This window comes from Sceloporus undulatus, chromosome 5 (assembly GCF_019175285.1).
Source record: "Sceloporus undulatus isolate JIND9_A2432 ecotype Alabama chromosome 5, SceUnd_v1.1, whole genome shotgun sequence".
Lineage (NCBI taxonomy): Eukaryota > Metazoa > Chordata > Lepidosauria > Squamata > Phrynosomatidae > Sceloporus > Sceloporus undulatus.
The window spans coordinates 63,748,552-63,764,783 of NC_056526.1; positions in this window are offsets into that span (position 1 = coordinate 63,748,552).

The window sequence follows — 16,232 nt, forward strand, 5'->3', positions numbered from 1 at the left end:
GCTAATGAGCTTTGGAATGTCCTTTTTCTGTTTCAGTGGGGACTAGACAGATACAATGTGGTAGTGGGACTCAAGCCCTCAAACAAGGCAAGAGTATGGTCTGATAAAGGGTTTCCAAGACATCACTCAATGTGCTACTTAGAGAACATGTGATCTCCTAGATGTTCTGAACTGCAAATCCCATCAGCTCTACCCAGCATAGCCAGTGTTAAGGGATGATGGGAGGAGATATTGACAAGTTGGAACATGTCCAGAGGAAGGCAACCAAAATGGTGAAAGGTCTTGAAACCATTTCCTATGAGAAGTGGCTTAGGGAGCTGGGTATGCCTAGTCTGGAGAAGAATGTTAAGAGTTGACATGATAGCCATGTGTAAATATCTGAAGGGATGTCATATTGAAGATGGAACAAGCTTATTTTCTGCTGCTCCAGAGATTAGGACATGGAACAATGGATTCAAACTACAAGAAAAAAGATTCTACCTAAACAGTAAGAAGAACTAGCTGCCTGATGGTAAGAGTTGTTTGACAGTGGAACACATTACCTTGGAGTAGAGTCTCCTTCTTTGAAGGGTTTTAAACAAAGGCTGGATGGCCATCTGTCGGGAGTGCTTTGATTGTGTCTTTCTGCATGGCAGAATGGGGGTGGACTGGATGGTCCTTGTGGTCTTTTACAACTCTATCATTCTATGATTCCATCAGAAGGGCCACATTTTCCCCTTGCTTGATTTGGATTTTGCTTTGGGTACAGGAATGTTATTTCATGGGCAAGAGTGGGCTTGTTCTAAGCAGTCAGGAGGCATCTCACTCTGAAATTGTGTGGGGAGGTACCCCTCATAAATTCAGAATACAGTACTTTAAAAATAAAGAGATACTGCAAACAGACTGTAAATGTCTGAAATTCAGAGCTAGCCTGAATTTCTTTTCACCTAACAAAGGCGGGTTACAGACCGCCAAAAATACGTATGGAATACGTATTAGGGTTAAGAAGGGGCAGTGCTTCCGCACTCCCCTAACCCTAGTACGTATTCCATACGTACAACATGGCGACGCCCCTTCCACATGGGGGCTGCCATGTTTACGTATCGGACGCATAGCGTCCAGACGTGTCGCGACGCCTATGATGTCGCGAATGCGCCAGTGGCGCCTTGCGACGTCATAGAGGTACCACAAGAAGGAACTCCATTTTAGAGCTCCTTTTTTGCTCCGCACAAGAGCCACGCGGTGTGGCTGCTACGGCTCCCTTGCGGAGCAGGCGGCGGCGGCAGTAACCCGCCAAAGATACTCTTCCTGTAAAAATTGCAGGACTCTGTCTATCTGGTTGAGTTAAAAGGATGTGGAACAGGTGTGATCTTCTAATATGTAAGAAGTGTTTTTTGTGTTTTTAATTCCAATGTTTGTATTATGTTTTCTTTCAGCTATTTGATTTTAATGAATTTTATAAGATACTTTGGGTCCCACCTGGGGAAGAAAGTGAGATAGAAATAAATAAATAAATTTGTTGTCACACGGAATTTACAAGAATATGAACAGCAAGAAACATTTTAATCTGCTTGTTATTAATGGGAAGGTCTATTGGTGAAGAAACATTGCATCTTATATTTCTTTTCTTTTTTCAAATCCAGAAAATCTTTTTGCAGAGCACAGCAATTTCAAAATAGGTCAGAACTGGGCTCTGAGTAGGGAAAGCTATACTTTTTTAAGAATCACCTCCAGTTACATCCAGTGTTGCTTCATGTGAAAACCTTGACCCCTAGAGAATCAATTTTCTCATCCCAAAATTTAGCCATTGAAAATTAATTGCAGAAGTTCATATTTATCACATCCAGACAATGCATCTCTGGACCTCCAGCTCAGTTGCTTGGGAAAAAGAACAATGAGTGTGAATGCTTTCTAATAACACTAATTTATTTCTCTCTTAGGAAAAGCTGCATTTCTTGATCTTCATTCAAGTCTAGCCCTGTCTCTCAAATTTGCTGAAAACATTTTTTGTAAGATGATGTTTTCCCCAAAAAAGGAGTGTGTGGTCTAATGTACAGCCCCAGTTGTTCAACTTAAACTTGGACACTTCTGCTGAAGCTCACTGTGTGGCCAAAAATCTCTCAGCTTTATTTGTAGTTGGAATAGTGGAAACAGATTTTAAATCCATTACCAAGTTAAATGTGCCATTTAAGGTCCTTCAGATGTTATTGACTCCCTACTCCCATCAGCCAGTAATGTTAAGGGTGAGGAATGGTGGGTTCTGCAATCCAAAATCTGGAGGGTTCAATTATATTTAATGAGGTAACCTCTTTATATATAACTGAAGACCTTTCTGTTTTGGGAACAAAGGTTCCTAGACTGATGCATTATATTATTATTATTATTATTATTATTATTATTATTATTCCCAGACTGAGACTCAAAGGAAATTACAATTTAAAAAATGTTAAAAGATCCACAAGCTGGTGAGCTCTCTGTCACTGGATGTTTTTAAACATAGGTTGGGTGAATGCTCATGAGGGTTGCTAAGTAATCAATTCTTGCACTAGCAGGAGGTTGAACTACATGGTCCTTAGAGCTCCTTCCAACTTCATTATTCTTTATCATGATAAAGCATCTATCCCAATTGATAAAGCAGCTTTCCCAAATAACAGCTACACTATATAGCTCTGTGTAGCTAATCAAAGTTTCACATCATTTCTGGATTTTATGCCCAGGAAATGGCTACAGTATTATAACTTTAATGTAGAACAGAAGAAATATATCATTTTATTTTAACCAACCAGAGACTAAAACACACTTGGTAATTTGCCTTGAGTGATATTAATCTTTTTGTCTGAAATCATATCTTTTTGGGAGGACATCACCCATTCCAACCTCCCAATAAACACCAGTTATAATGTAACAGATCCAACAGTTTGTCCCTAAGTTCTGTAAGAGAAAAAAAGCCACCCTATCTATACACAGTGCGTATATCCCAACTACCAAAGTATTAACCCCTTGTTCAGTTGGCCCTTGGTTTCGGGTTCCAGAATTCTCTGTACGTATGAAATCTTTGGATGCTCAAGACCTATTATATACAATATGACTTGTATAAATGGTGTCCCTTATATAAAACAGAAAAATCAAGATTTTATGCATGGATATTTTCAAACCATGCTTCATTGTATCCATGGATGCAGAATCTATGGATACAGAGGATCTGCTGTAAATAAATCTGTGGTCCCACATACCAACCTTTCTCATCAACCAGTAGCAGATTTGGCCCAAAGACAGGGCTAATATACAAAACCACCCTATTTTTCTTCTTCTAATGTGTAGAAATAAATACTTGCCCCATTTTTATGTTCCTTTTTTATAATATGTAAAGTTTTGTATCCTTTTTTTCCTAATATGTATTATAAACAAATTATATCCAAACTAAATTTTCTTAAGTAATGAAAAAAATCCTCCTCTTCTGTGGCTCCATTTATATTCCAAGAGATGCATTTATGATCCATGACCAGTAGCAATCAGATGAATTTCCAAGAACCACATCCAGTGTCATGAATCTTCTTCCCTGTCCGATCTGCATGTTTGAGATGACTTTTTTTTTAGCTTTGCTTTTTAGACGTGACTTCCTCCTTCTTGTCTTCTTCTTTTTTTGCCCTCCAAATCTCCTTGATATTTTCTTATCAAGTCGCTTGCATTTTCTAACAAATCAGTTCTAAATCTTTGGCCTTCAAAAGTAAAACTCGGTTTTTCCAAATTTTCCTATCTGAATAGAATCTTCTTCTGCTTCAGTTTGTCCATAATCCCTTCTTTTGTGTAAAATTCTCATTGGAGTTTCCTTAAAAGCTATTATCTCTTCTCCCTACAGTTTTGTCTTGAAATGCTTCTGAAGGATTGAGCTCCTTGTAGTCTTTTAAAGAAAATAATCACCTCTGTAAGGCAGATTTGTTATCCTCACCATTTTTTAATTTGTTCAGTAAATTCTATCCATATCAGAGCTTATTTCCGTCTTTCATCTCTTCAAAGGATCTGACATCGCTTCATTCAATTTTATTCTTAAATTCTCTTGTAGTTTCTCTGGGATCAAGCTAAATCTCAAACAGTATTCCTTCTCTCTCATCTCAATTAGGGCCAGATTATCCAGTTGTTCTTTCTCTTTATCCATTGCTTCACCCTTCAATTCCAATTTCTCCACTTTCTCATTTATCATCTTAACAGCTTGTGTTAATTCTTCAATTGAATTCATAATCTCTTTCATGCCTCTACTAATCTCTTGACATATTTCCTGTTTCAGTTCTTGTTTTATTTTTCTCTTGTGTCTCAAGTTGTCTAATATCCTTTCAAAATTATTTTCGTTCATCCATCATTTTAGCTATTTCTACTGGCTACTTTGTCAGCTGATGTATCGACTGGCGATCTCCTTATTTCAATAGCTTTCTTAGCTTCTGAGGTTCCAGTTACTCTGGATGTCATTTTCTTTGGGGGGGAAAAAACCTACAGTGAGCCATTCCAATCCACAGGAGTTTGGTTTCGCGGTGCCCCACAGAAGGGAAAAACCATGGAAGCTCAAGTCCATATTAGTCAATGTGCATGTGCCCATCCAAAGCACCCACAGGCATACACCAACATTGGCTAATATGGATGAGGGGGGGTGGGATGATCCATAGGATCCATTTGGGATTCAGCTTCAGCCATTTCCCACAGTAAGTAACATTTAAATTTCATTTCAATTATTCATTTAACATTAGTTAAAGTTAATTTCTCCTTCAGACTCAGTATAATTCTTTAAAATTACATGTTTTCATTTTTGGGCTTTAAATGGGATTCACGCCTCATCCCCGCACTTCAGCATACTCAGTCTTGTTCATAAAATCAGGGGACTTACCAGGACTTTTTTTCACCCCTGCAGAAGATATAGTTTCTTTTGTTGATCCAGACTTTCATAAAACAAAACACTTAAGAGATAGTGTTAGGCGATCTTAACATCCATTTAAAAGGCTAGTAACTGGCAATTATGATCTATTTACACACAGAGAGAGACTACTTGTGGGCATCACCACTGCTGACAATCTACCCCACCCCAGAGATCTGGGTTTCCTGGGGTTAATCCGTTTGGTTCCTCATTTCCTCCTCAATCTGGAGGAAAATTTCCACAGCTGGAGGGTCACTGCTAAAGTCGTGTCTGACAGGTAGAGCACTCACAATCATCCAAGTGAGGTCTTCCACTGCTGGAAGTCCACTGTACCCAGTTTTTAATTGCTTGTAAGCTACCTTTGATTCTATGCAAGGAGAAAGGTAGAAAACAAATTTTAAAAAATAGCTCAAATTCTCAAAATAATTTTACTAGCTACCTATTCACTCCAAGTCCAAACTGAAAGTATCTTTAATGTCTTGAACAGCAGAAGATTCAAGTATTTGATGGAGCACATGTTCCCTTTTTCACCTGTTCAAATTCTATGGAAGAAACAGAAATAGTAACATAGTATGAGTTCTTTGTCATTTAAAAAACAACAACAACATATTAACCATTTGTTGTTACAATTTTTTATTATTATTTTTCAAACAAAAATACATTTAAAAAGTAGGAAAACTGCAAAAGAAAAAAAGAAAGAAAGGCCACCCAATCCCTTCAAAGGCTTCTTTCAAAAAGGGGAGCAATCAGTAAATAAGAGAAGATGCTGAAATGATGAGTAAATATTACTCACTGCATTCTTCAAAAGGTAACAGTGTCAACAGTTTTTAAATTATTTCATCACCATCGCCATATCCCCAAAGTGATATCTTACTGTTGCAATATGTTAAGTCCAAGGTCTGCTTTACAGTTATGTCCCAAAGTCTTTGTCTCAAACCTGTTTGTGAAGAGACTTGTGTCAACTAGAGCAAATTATGGCTGGCAACCTGACAGTAATTGTTGTAAATCAAGCTATGACTGCACTGTCTAGAGCTGTGACATTGCAATTCTGTTGCAATTACACAAGCGGGATATGCAGCATGACCAGTGTACAACAGTCAAGAAATGCAACACTACAGCATTTTCTGGGGCAGGCTTTACTTGCACAATAATAGTCCAAGGAGAGGGGAGCATTGACAGAACTGGAAATCCCAAACAGAGAAAAATAGAAATTTATGGGTATCCTACAGCTGGTCAAAAATATGTTCCCACATTTCAAAGTGTTGGGCAGTGGGACATCTTTCATGGTGCCCTGTTGCCCATCATTGTAATACTCTAATATGGTTGAGTATCATATCAGCAATGTAGTGCCATTATTGTAAAGTTACACATCACAGTATACGATGCAGCATCTCAGCTGATATTTGGCTGAGGTGGTTCAACTGTGGGACACTCCCTGAGACCTGACATCAACTTCATTGGATCTGGAACACCAGCCTAAAACCTTTTTGCTTATTCAGGCATTATTTATTTATTTGTTTCTTTGTTTGTTTATTTGGTACTGCTATTGTATATCATTTCTTCTGTTTTTCTGTTAACATTTTGTTCTCTTTTTTAAAGGAAATGTAGATGTTGTAGTTTTGACTATTGTAAGGCATTTTAGAAACCAGACTGAAGCAGGGCAAAGGCTACAAAAGGTGAGGCATACGTAATGTACTTTCGAAACAGTTACAAGCATATAAAATTAGCTATGTGCCAATCTGGTCTTCCTCTTTATTATATATAAGATATATGTAGATTATAGCAGAATCAGCATTTAACATGTCTGAGGTGTGACAGATTTATCTAGGACCCAAAAAATGACTAGATGAAACAAGCCCACACTAATTATATTGTCAGCAAAGGTGCCAAGCTGACTCCAGAGGAAGTGAATGCTTGTATTTATCTGTAAGCAAGCTGATCAGACAAGGTGTCCAGCATCAGTTTGAGCTTTCCACACTCATTTCCTCCTAGTTTCCTCATTAGTCCTGTTAAGAACATTTATATATTTCCACAAGTCTTTGCACAGGCATCCATGGTTAACATACTTGCTTTTGAAACAGTGAACTATTATATTTCACTGGAAACATTTTTTTGCTAGTCTAATGCAGTCTTCCTTACAGAATGAATTCTTAAAGAATAATTTAATTTGTGCCTAATTCATAAAGTTAAAAAAAAAAGAGCTTTATTTCCCCTGTCAAGGACTTGCCCTATGGCATGGATTCTAAAAGAAGCTAATTTAAAGAAGATGATCCCACTCTAGTAGGATCAACCCTCAGAAAGCTTACATTTTTTAACTACAGCTCCCAGAATTCCCTAGCCAGCTGGCCATTGGCTATGCAGGCCTCCTGATAAATTGGGAAGCTGCTGGGATCTGGAGTCTTTAGAAGTAACTTTTCCATACTCTAGCCCTCAGTCCCCCGGGGAGGCTTTTGGAAAAAGAAAATTAAATACTTTTTTTCCGCTGTGTATTTTTGTTGATATACATTAGAATCCAAGACCCATCCAAAATGTGTCGTTAAACACACTTCATTAACATGAAGAGGACAGACTTCTAAGTGCACATGTTTAGGGTTAGGGTGAAAATATGTCACTTTAGTGTACATTCATTTAATGTGATGGGAAATCTCTGCTCTGTATTTGTCACCGAGTATTAGTGGTGTGATTAATACTGATCTCTTATGAAAAAATGCAGTACTTGCCAGCAGAAAAACAGAAGAACCTTCTCTTGCTTTTTTATTTTAAATAAACCAGACAGCATTTTTGAAAAATCCAACAGCTATGCACTGGTTTTTTCCCTGTAGATAACATTACAGAAACTAAAAATGCTGCCCAGGCAGTTAGTTTAAAAGTAATAACATTTTCCCATTTTCTTTTCTTTTTCTTCCTTTACTCCCTGGTCCACAAACCAGTTAAGATAAATTATTAGGATTTAAACTTACTCTCAGTTGATTCACATGATCCTTGGGCATGCAGCCAACTGTATGTTTTCTAACCATGCTGATCTTTTATCCAGGCACAAGCAACAGAACACCCCTCATCTGCACCAAGTATCCTGCGTATTTGTGTGCATATGTATATGACAAGATACTAAGGCTGCAGTGCTGTATCCACTTACCTTGAATTCAGTAGAACTTACTTCTGAGCAGATAGGTGTTTAATTGAATTGTCAATCTGTTTCTCTCATGGCAATGTGTTCAATTAACCACTTTGACTCAAAAATGTTTAACTGTGCAATCTGTGATTGGCATCTAGAGCAAAACCATCTGCTCAATTGTTGAATAATGGGTCAATATGTAGTTAAATCCCACCAATTCAATAGATTTACTCTAGTTAGGACTAACAATAAGATTTATATATGTTCAATAATAATACCCACTGAGTTCAGTAGGGCTTAGTCCTAGATAACTATCCCTATGGTTGTGCAAGAAAGCCAGCATGGTGTAGTGGTTTGATTGTTGGACTCTGGAGACCAGGGTTAAATTCCCAGCTTGACCATGAAACCCACTGAATAATCTTGGGCAAATTACATGCCCTCAACCTCAGTGGCAATTGGCATGGATGTGGTCATAAATAGGTTCCACGCATAGGCCGGGAGATGTAGAGGTTCAAGTGACCACTTCAGCACCCTCCTAAAGGGTGAAGGTAGGTCTCTAGAACTGATGTTTCTGTCTGGCCTCTTCTGAATAACAAAAAAAAAAAAAACAAAAACAAAAAAAAAATCTGTTAATGACCCCATTTCCTGCTTATGTCATATTATGAATTCTGATGTGAAATTCAATAGCACTTCTATGGAGATTTGAGGAGGTAAGGACTGGTCAGTGAGTGTGCTGTGAGTGGGGAAATACCAGTCCACCTTCAACGATCAGGGGAGAAAGAGAAGGGGTCCACCACCGAAGAAAAGCAGGTTCCTTCTTTTATAAACCAAAACCCATGCCCTCCAATATTTCACAGATGATAATTGGGAAATGTGTAGTCAAGCAATATCAGAGTGTGTACAAGATGGCAAAAGTTAAGAATGAGGAAGAACAGACATGCTAGGAGCAACTGCAGTGGTTTTCAAATCAATGGCAAATGACAACTAACATCAGGATAGATTTGACATATCGATCTTTAGCTTCTGGCAGTGATTACTTAACTCTGAATGAAAAGTCAGAATGAGAAGTCTCCAAACAAGTGGGGGAGAGGGGGAACCAGCTTTTAAAAATGTATTTCTATTTATATTGGGGGTGGCTGTGCAAAATTAGGTAAAGTGATAGGGATAATATTTTGTTGGACATAACAAGGTGGGCAGTTCCAAATGATCTGTGTGTGATAAGCTTCTGCCACAAATAAATGCTGCAGTCCCAGCATGGTTCCCAAGGTGCAAAAGAAAAGAAAACAAACCCACTTCAATAGCATTTTTAATAACTCACTGTTGTTCTGATAGAAGAGCCTAGTGTGTTAAAGCCCTTAATCTTTGGATAGAAGCTCCAGGATAGAATGCTTATAAAGACAAATTTAGAGAAGGAGAAAATAATAGATAACCTCTGGTTTACAGCCACCTATGTTTTAACGAAGATATCCTAATAGTATTTATTTTCATCAAGGGTTATAAAAGTTAGGTTTATTTGGACTACAGTGGCCACTCTTGCTTGGATATTCTAGGAGTCGTAATTCAAATATGTACCATGTATTTTAAATGAACAACAGCCCATGGATCCTTCCACTGTGTAGGAATCTCTGCCAGGATACATAAAGGTCAATTCATAGTTTTCATAATTCAATATCCTCTTTTTTATTCCTTCAGCACATAGGAAAATAGTAGCCCCATGACTCTCATATTGCTTCAAATACACCATTTATGATTTGCAAGAGGGGTGTTTTTTTTTTTCCAGGAAGAGGAATAAAACTCCACTTACAATCCTTTCTGAACTGACCTCAACAATATATAGGGGGAAAACTTTTAAAATCCATAGATGCAACCAAGTTCACAATCCTTCTTTTTAAAAACATACTACTAAAAGCAAATTTATAGCATTTAGGTCCTACATAATCTTGGCAAGAATTCATAGTTTTAAAAATATCCTTGTGGTGAATGGCAATAATCTTGCTGCATGAGATAAAGCCAGCCTGATACAGGTGATGGCTGCATTGTTCATCTAACGAAACAACTGAAAGGGTGGCTTTTCTTGCAGTTATTAAGAGCATGATGGTAGGAAACTCCTATCATATATTTATGAAGGGCATGTCTGAACCAAACTACAATTTTTTACAACAAATATTCTTTCTTTCCAAAGCTGGGGTAGATGGGTAGAGCCCTTTAGACATGCAGGACTACAGTTCTCGTTATATCCAGATAGCAAGTCCAGTGGTGAAGCATTGTAGAAGTAATAATAATAATAATAATAATAATAATAATAATAGGTTTTATTTATATACCGCCCAATCACTGGGAATCCAAGCGGTTTACAATAGAGGGGATAACAGACAGTTCCCTGCCCACAGGCTTACAATCTAAAAGACACGACACAAAAGGAGAAGGGAATGGTGAGGGGGGGAGGGAATCAGGTCCAGCATTCTTCTCTCCCTCTGAGGCCTGGTCCAAGGCAGATGGACCGGAGGGAGGGCTCTTCTTCTTCAGGCTAACCTGATGGTACTGGGCCAGCCTACTCTCCCTCAGAGGTCGAACGATGACAGTTAGGGAGGGAGGAGCCGCTGTCTTCAGGCTAGCCCCTGATGGTACTGGGCCAGCCCACTCTCTCCCTCAGAGGCCGAAAGATGACATTTAGGGAGGGAGGAGCCAAAAACCTCTCAAGGGACATCAGAACTCTGCTTCTGGACTGGTAAGAAATTGCTTTTCTTTTTAGTCATCCAACTACTCTGCTGGTCTTTTAGAACACAGCTGTGTATGTTGTGAAGCCTGTCCAGCATCTCCTAAATTAGCCTGCTGCCCTCAAGTAGGAACATAGGACTTAACACACTGTTAGTGCTGATTCTTCTCAACCATTACAGGTAGGATATAAATTAGATAAATAAATAAATGACAAGCAGTGCCATCTCATCCTTTGCCTCAGGCAGTAAGATGTCCTGGACCAGCTCTGCCTACTATCCTATGTTGCTTGTATGCTTTTAACATGTAGAGTGCATCTACACCAGGGGTAGGCAATCTTTTTGAGCCGGGGGCCGGGTTGCTGTCCCTCAGACAACTGGGGGGCCGAAGCCAAAAAATAAATAATTAAATAATTTTTAAAAATTTAAATAAATTAAAAAACAGGACACATGTAGGACAAATTTTTCAAATGGTGGACACTTTTTTTAAAAAAGTGGAGGACACGCGAAAAAATGTGCTGATTTTTTTAAAAATGTTAATATAAATGCATGTTTCTGGGGCTTCTATAGACAATTGCCCCTGCACGCGAGAGGCCAAAGGCCCCGGCGGCAATTGGTGGCAGGACCAGGCTGAGGCCGGTCCCAAGGCCTCAGTGGGCCGCAGGTTGCCTACCCCTGATCTACACTATAGAAATAATGTAGTTTGACCCCACTTTATCTTTCATGGCTCCATCCTACTGAATTCTGGGATTTGTAGTTTTGTAAGGCACCAGCACACTTAGGCAAAAATGCTAAAGACCCTGTAAAACTACAAATCCCATGATTACCTAGGATCGAGCTACAGCACTTAGTGTATCAAAGTGCATTATTTCTCCAGTGTAGATGCACTCATAGACACACTATTGTTTGTAAGGATAGGTTGCTTTTTAATATCCTCCTCCTTAGCCTAAGAGACTGAAGGGAAGAATCACTCTGGAAGGGAAAGAAGGGATTGTGAAATTTCAACTAAAATGTCCAAAGGAAACAGCCTGCTCAGCAGGTTTTTCTGTTCAAAGTATATGACACATAAAGCTATATTTAAATGTTCACAATGTCCAATGTTTATTCCAGTATAATGTTCTCCTCTAATAAGCGATTGTCACCAAATAATCCATGTTATATGGTTTGATGGCATTTGGAAGGTTCAATCGGAATTTTGTGCTTTAATTTGTAAGGTAGAATCACATGAGGCAAATTATGGTTCCTTACAAGTAATTTTTGAAAAGGAGGCTAGGCACTGGGGAAGGGCTTTTTTTCTTGTCTTTTTCCTCTTTTCTTTTTTTTTTCTTTTTCTTTTTGTAAACAACACAGACAAAAACAATCTTTATAAGATCTAATGGCAACAGATACAGTTTCATGAAAGTTGAGGAAGAGAGGCCCTGGCTGGAATTAGTGACTATAGCCTACTGCTACGCTCATTCTTGGGCTCTTCTCCAATGTACCCTGAGGGCTCTTCTGTTCCAAATCTAATATAAAGATGTTTCTCTCCCCCAGACAGCTTCTAGCTGCATTGAAGATTCAGGGACTTTTAGGATTGTTGCCAATAAGCGGGCAGAGGAATATCTGTCTAAATCCTTCACCCAACCTTGACCCTCATCCCACCTCTTTTCCCCTTCACTCTATTTTCAACATGAGAGAACAGCACCGGGACAGGTTTCTTAACTATCTTTTCCCTGCTCCCTGAGGCTCCTGCATAGAGACTGCTGTTTCCTATTTAGAAAACCATGTGCACATGTTTTCAGATGTTTGTAGCTCAAAACCAGATGAGGGGACTTGGAGTGAAGTTTTTAAAAAGTAAAATAAAACAAGCGAGTGAAATGTGCTCCAACTGGAACATTATCCATTTGAGACACAGACGGTTGCAAAGCACTTTGGGATTCTTTTGGAAACCTGTATTTATTTAGAAAATATTTATTTCGGCTGTTTTCTGCAAGTTCTACATGCCATTTGGCTGTGTTTATTTGCATATCCTGAGATTGTCAACCTTATGACAGAACTGTATCCTCGACAGATACCATGACATAATTATCATCCAACTATGATACCATTACACCTCCCATCATCCAACTATGTTCTTCAAAAACCCATTACTGGATACTGGACATGGCCATGTGGTGCAATGGGGGATGGGAGGACCAAATCTAGGCCTAATTCCCCCTACCAGTTGATACCATTTGCTATGCTCCATAATTTCATTTTGAAGACGGCTCAACGTGCACATCCCAAACAGCTGGACTGGGTGGAAGAAGCATGCACTCAGCACCTGTTTGAACACATAGTTTATCCAGCTAGGAAAGGCTCTTGACTGGATGGCCAAAAATGTATCTGTTTCAGTTTGTGTGCCGCACAAACAGCTTTGAATTATTTTTCTGGACTCCAGCTCCCAGAATTTAGATTAGAACACCCAAGCCCTGTAGACTGGGGAATTCTGTGGGTTGTAGTCAAGCCATGTAATGTTTCTGAACTCTGCATGTTAATAACATTCATAAGTGATCTATGCAGGGCTAAAGAATATTCTTACTGACAGTTGTAAAATGTTAATTTTAAGGCCTAATTCTAGTCAGGGCTGGTCCTGCATCTTTGGCACCATTTGTTCAGCTTTTGAATACCTTTTGTTTTTAAAAATGCATCTGTAACCATTCCCTGACTTTATTGGATGACATGCTTGCAGGATTTATCATATGAGATTATAAATTTGCACACATGGATCTGATCACAATCACTTGCACTGTTCACAGAATAAGTACCTCTCTTTTAGATTCTCCCACAAATACAAAAACAGAACAAGATTAATGAAATCCTGACCATGGAAGTCAGTATTGCCAGCAGTTCAAGTGAAGATAAATAGTTTGTATGATTTGTTCCAGCTGCTGAGGAGATACAGTTGAACCAGAACCCAGAAGAGTTATTTTTTTGCCCTATAGATTTCAGAGCCTCCATCCAGCATGACTAGTGACCATTCTGTCTGGGACAATCAGAGAGTTTAAATCCAAAAAAGGACTTTCTAATGCTCTGTGTGCCACCAACTCACCCACAAAGTGTGGGTGGTGAACCTGGTTTGCCTGCCTGTAAATAATATTTATAAAGCATTTCCTTATTGTTCCCACCTTGTTTGCTCTTCCAGTTTGCTGCCACTCTTTCCGAGGGTTCTCTCCTGTATGTTTTCCACTACAGAAACAGTTGTAGGCTAGACACATACATTACATGCTCTGTTTGACAGGGAAGGTTAATTAATCCTCTTATCCACTCATATTTTTTTCAACTCCTTTTAAAATGTCTCAGTTTCTCTTTGGTCCTCCTGTTTTCTCCCTTCATCCTTAGCTTACATCCATTGGTGAAAACTGAGTTCAAAGTACAAAAATAGTTTGTATTCAGTTAGAGTACAAAAGTAGTTTGTACTCAGGGAGAGGAGAAGAGTGGTCAGAACTCTTCTCAATAAGCTCAGATAAAAGGAACCTGACACAGTCTCTCCTAGACTAGGTGTTCTTCTTCATTAATAACTTTTGCCATCTTGACCACACTTTGATGTTGCTTGGTCACACACATCCTGGTTTTCGTCTGTGAAATGTTGAAGGGTATGACATTTCACTTGCTTCACATTGGGCTTCCTATGGTTCTAAAATTGTCTGTGCAATCACACAGAGAAATATTCTAGATTGTATCTTTCCCCTACCTGGTGAAGAACAGACATCAGTTGCTTGTTGAAGCATTCTTTCTGGGGAGATTTCTAAGTAGGTTTTCTGATGTAATACAGAAAAGAAGACTTAAAGAGAGAATGGGGTCAAATTACAGGGCAAAGCAGGTTAGGAAGCATTCACAGACACCCCCCCCCCAATGCTGCCTGAAGCAGATGCCTCATTGTCTCTAGCAGAAGGTCCAACTTTGATCTTTCTTGCCACAGTAGCTTAAATGCAAGTCCCATCCTTCCTTCCATAATAAGTGCTTACCAATGTGGCAAATAAGGTTACACCCTGTGTTTGTGCATTTTACTCCTTTAAATACTTGAGAAAATGAAGTTGAAACAGTGGAGCTCTGAGATGGCCTTTTATACATATGTTAAAGGGAAAGGCCAAGATAATGAATTAAGGGCTTCTAGAAGTCTTGCAAGTATCTAAGGGAGTGTATGAAGCTAAGAACATCATTTGTAAATGCTTTTCCACTGACTAAAACAGCTTTTAAACCTCCCTCCAAATAGCTCGGATTAATTAAATGACACGGTCCCCAGTGCTTGTGCATTTAGCACCATTCTTGCGGTAGCTTTCCTTAACAGATTCTATAAGAAGCCTCTGTAATTGCCAATTCCTGAAATAAAATAAAGCACCACTATGTTCACTGAAATTCTATTAACATTTCTTAATTACAGTGTTCTATCTGAAGTGCTAATTTTACTTCTTTGGGGATGGCTGCTTGTTGGCCACTTAGATTTTATGAACTCAGATTCACCACAGGTACTATTGTATACTGGGGCAATTAAAATCAATTGAAAATGGTCTGATTCAACAACTCCTGCTAGCAAGAGGCTCCTGGCCCTTTGGCACACTGCTTCTGCCAAAACCTCATGTTCTGCATGTGGTTCCAGCCATCATTACACTTTCCTAATTGACCATGGGAAGTTACATCTCAGCACCTTGGACCTTTTGCTCTGTCCAAAATCTGTCAGTGGACAGCTTTCCTTTATCTCAGATGGACACTTTAACAAAGCCAGAATGGGAGGGCTTTTTGTCATACCAATACCTGAAAGTATTAGGCAATGCTAGATTTCCTTCAGGGCCTAAATAACCTAAAGGCACCAGATCCAGTCTGATCTTGGAAGCTTAGCAGGGTCAGCCCTGATTAATACTTGGATGGGAGACTGTCAATGAAAAGCAGGTGTTGTTGGCTATATTTCAGAGGAAAGAACTGGAAAAACCACCTCTGAGTATTCCTTGCCTAAGAAAACCCTATGTAATTCATGGGGTCACCCTAAATTGACAAGCAACTTGAAGGTACACACACATACAGATTTTTCCTTCAAGTCTTCTGTTCTCAAAGATCAATAACTGAGTCATGCATTAGACATCTTTTGTCTCTCCCCCCATTCTCCTCCATACTTAAATAGTACATTCATCAGTGTGTAATCACCTCACCTGCTTGCTTTGTTAGCAAATAAAATTCCTTTCAGTTGTAATGGCCTTTTAGTTGCAAATCACTTGGGAAAGGACTCAAATATTCTGATGTCATAGACATTTGCCTAGAATAATTATTCTATATATATATATAGAATGGTTAAGATCCCATTCAAAGATTTGTTTGATCCTCAGCAAAGTTTTAAACTGGTCATTGCAAATCATTCCATCTTGCAGCAAAGGCTGTGTGTGTATAGCTTTCTCACACAGCCATGCAGAATTTGGGATGATATGGAGCCCAATGATTTCTTACATTTTTGTCCTACAGTTGTTTTCAAATACCAGATCTCTCATCCAACATGGCCAAAGGTTAGGGA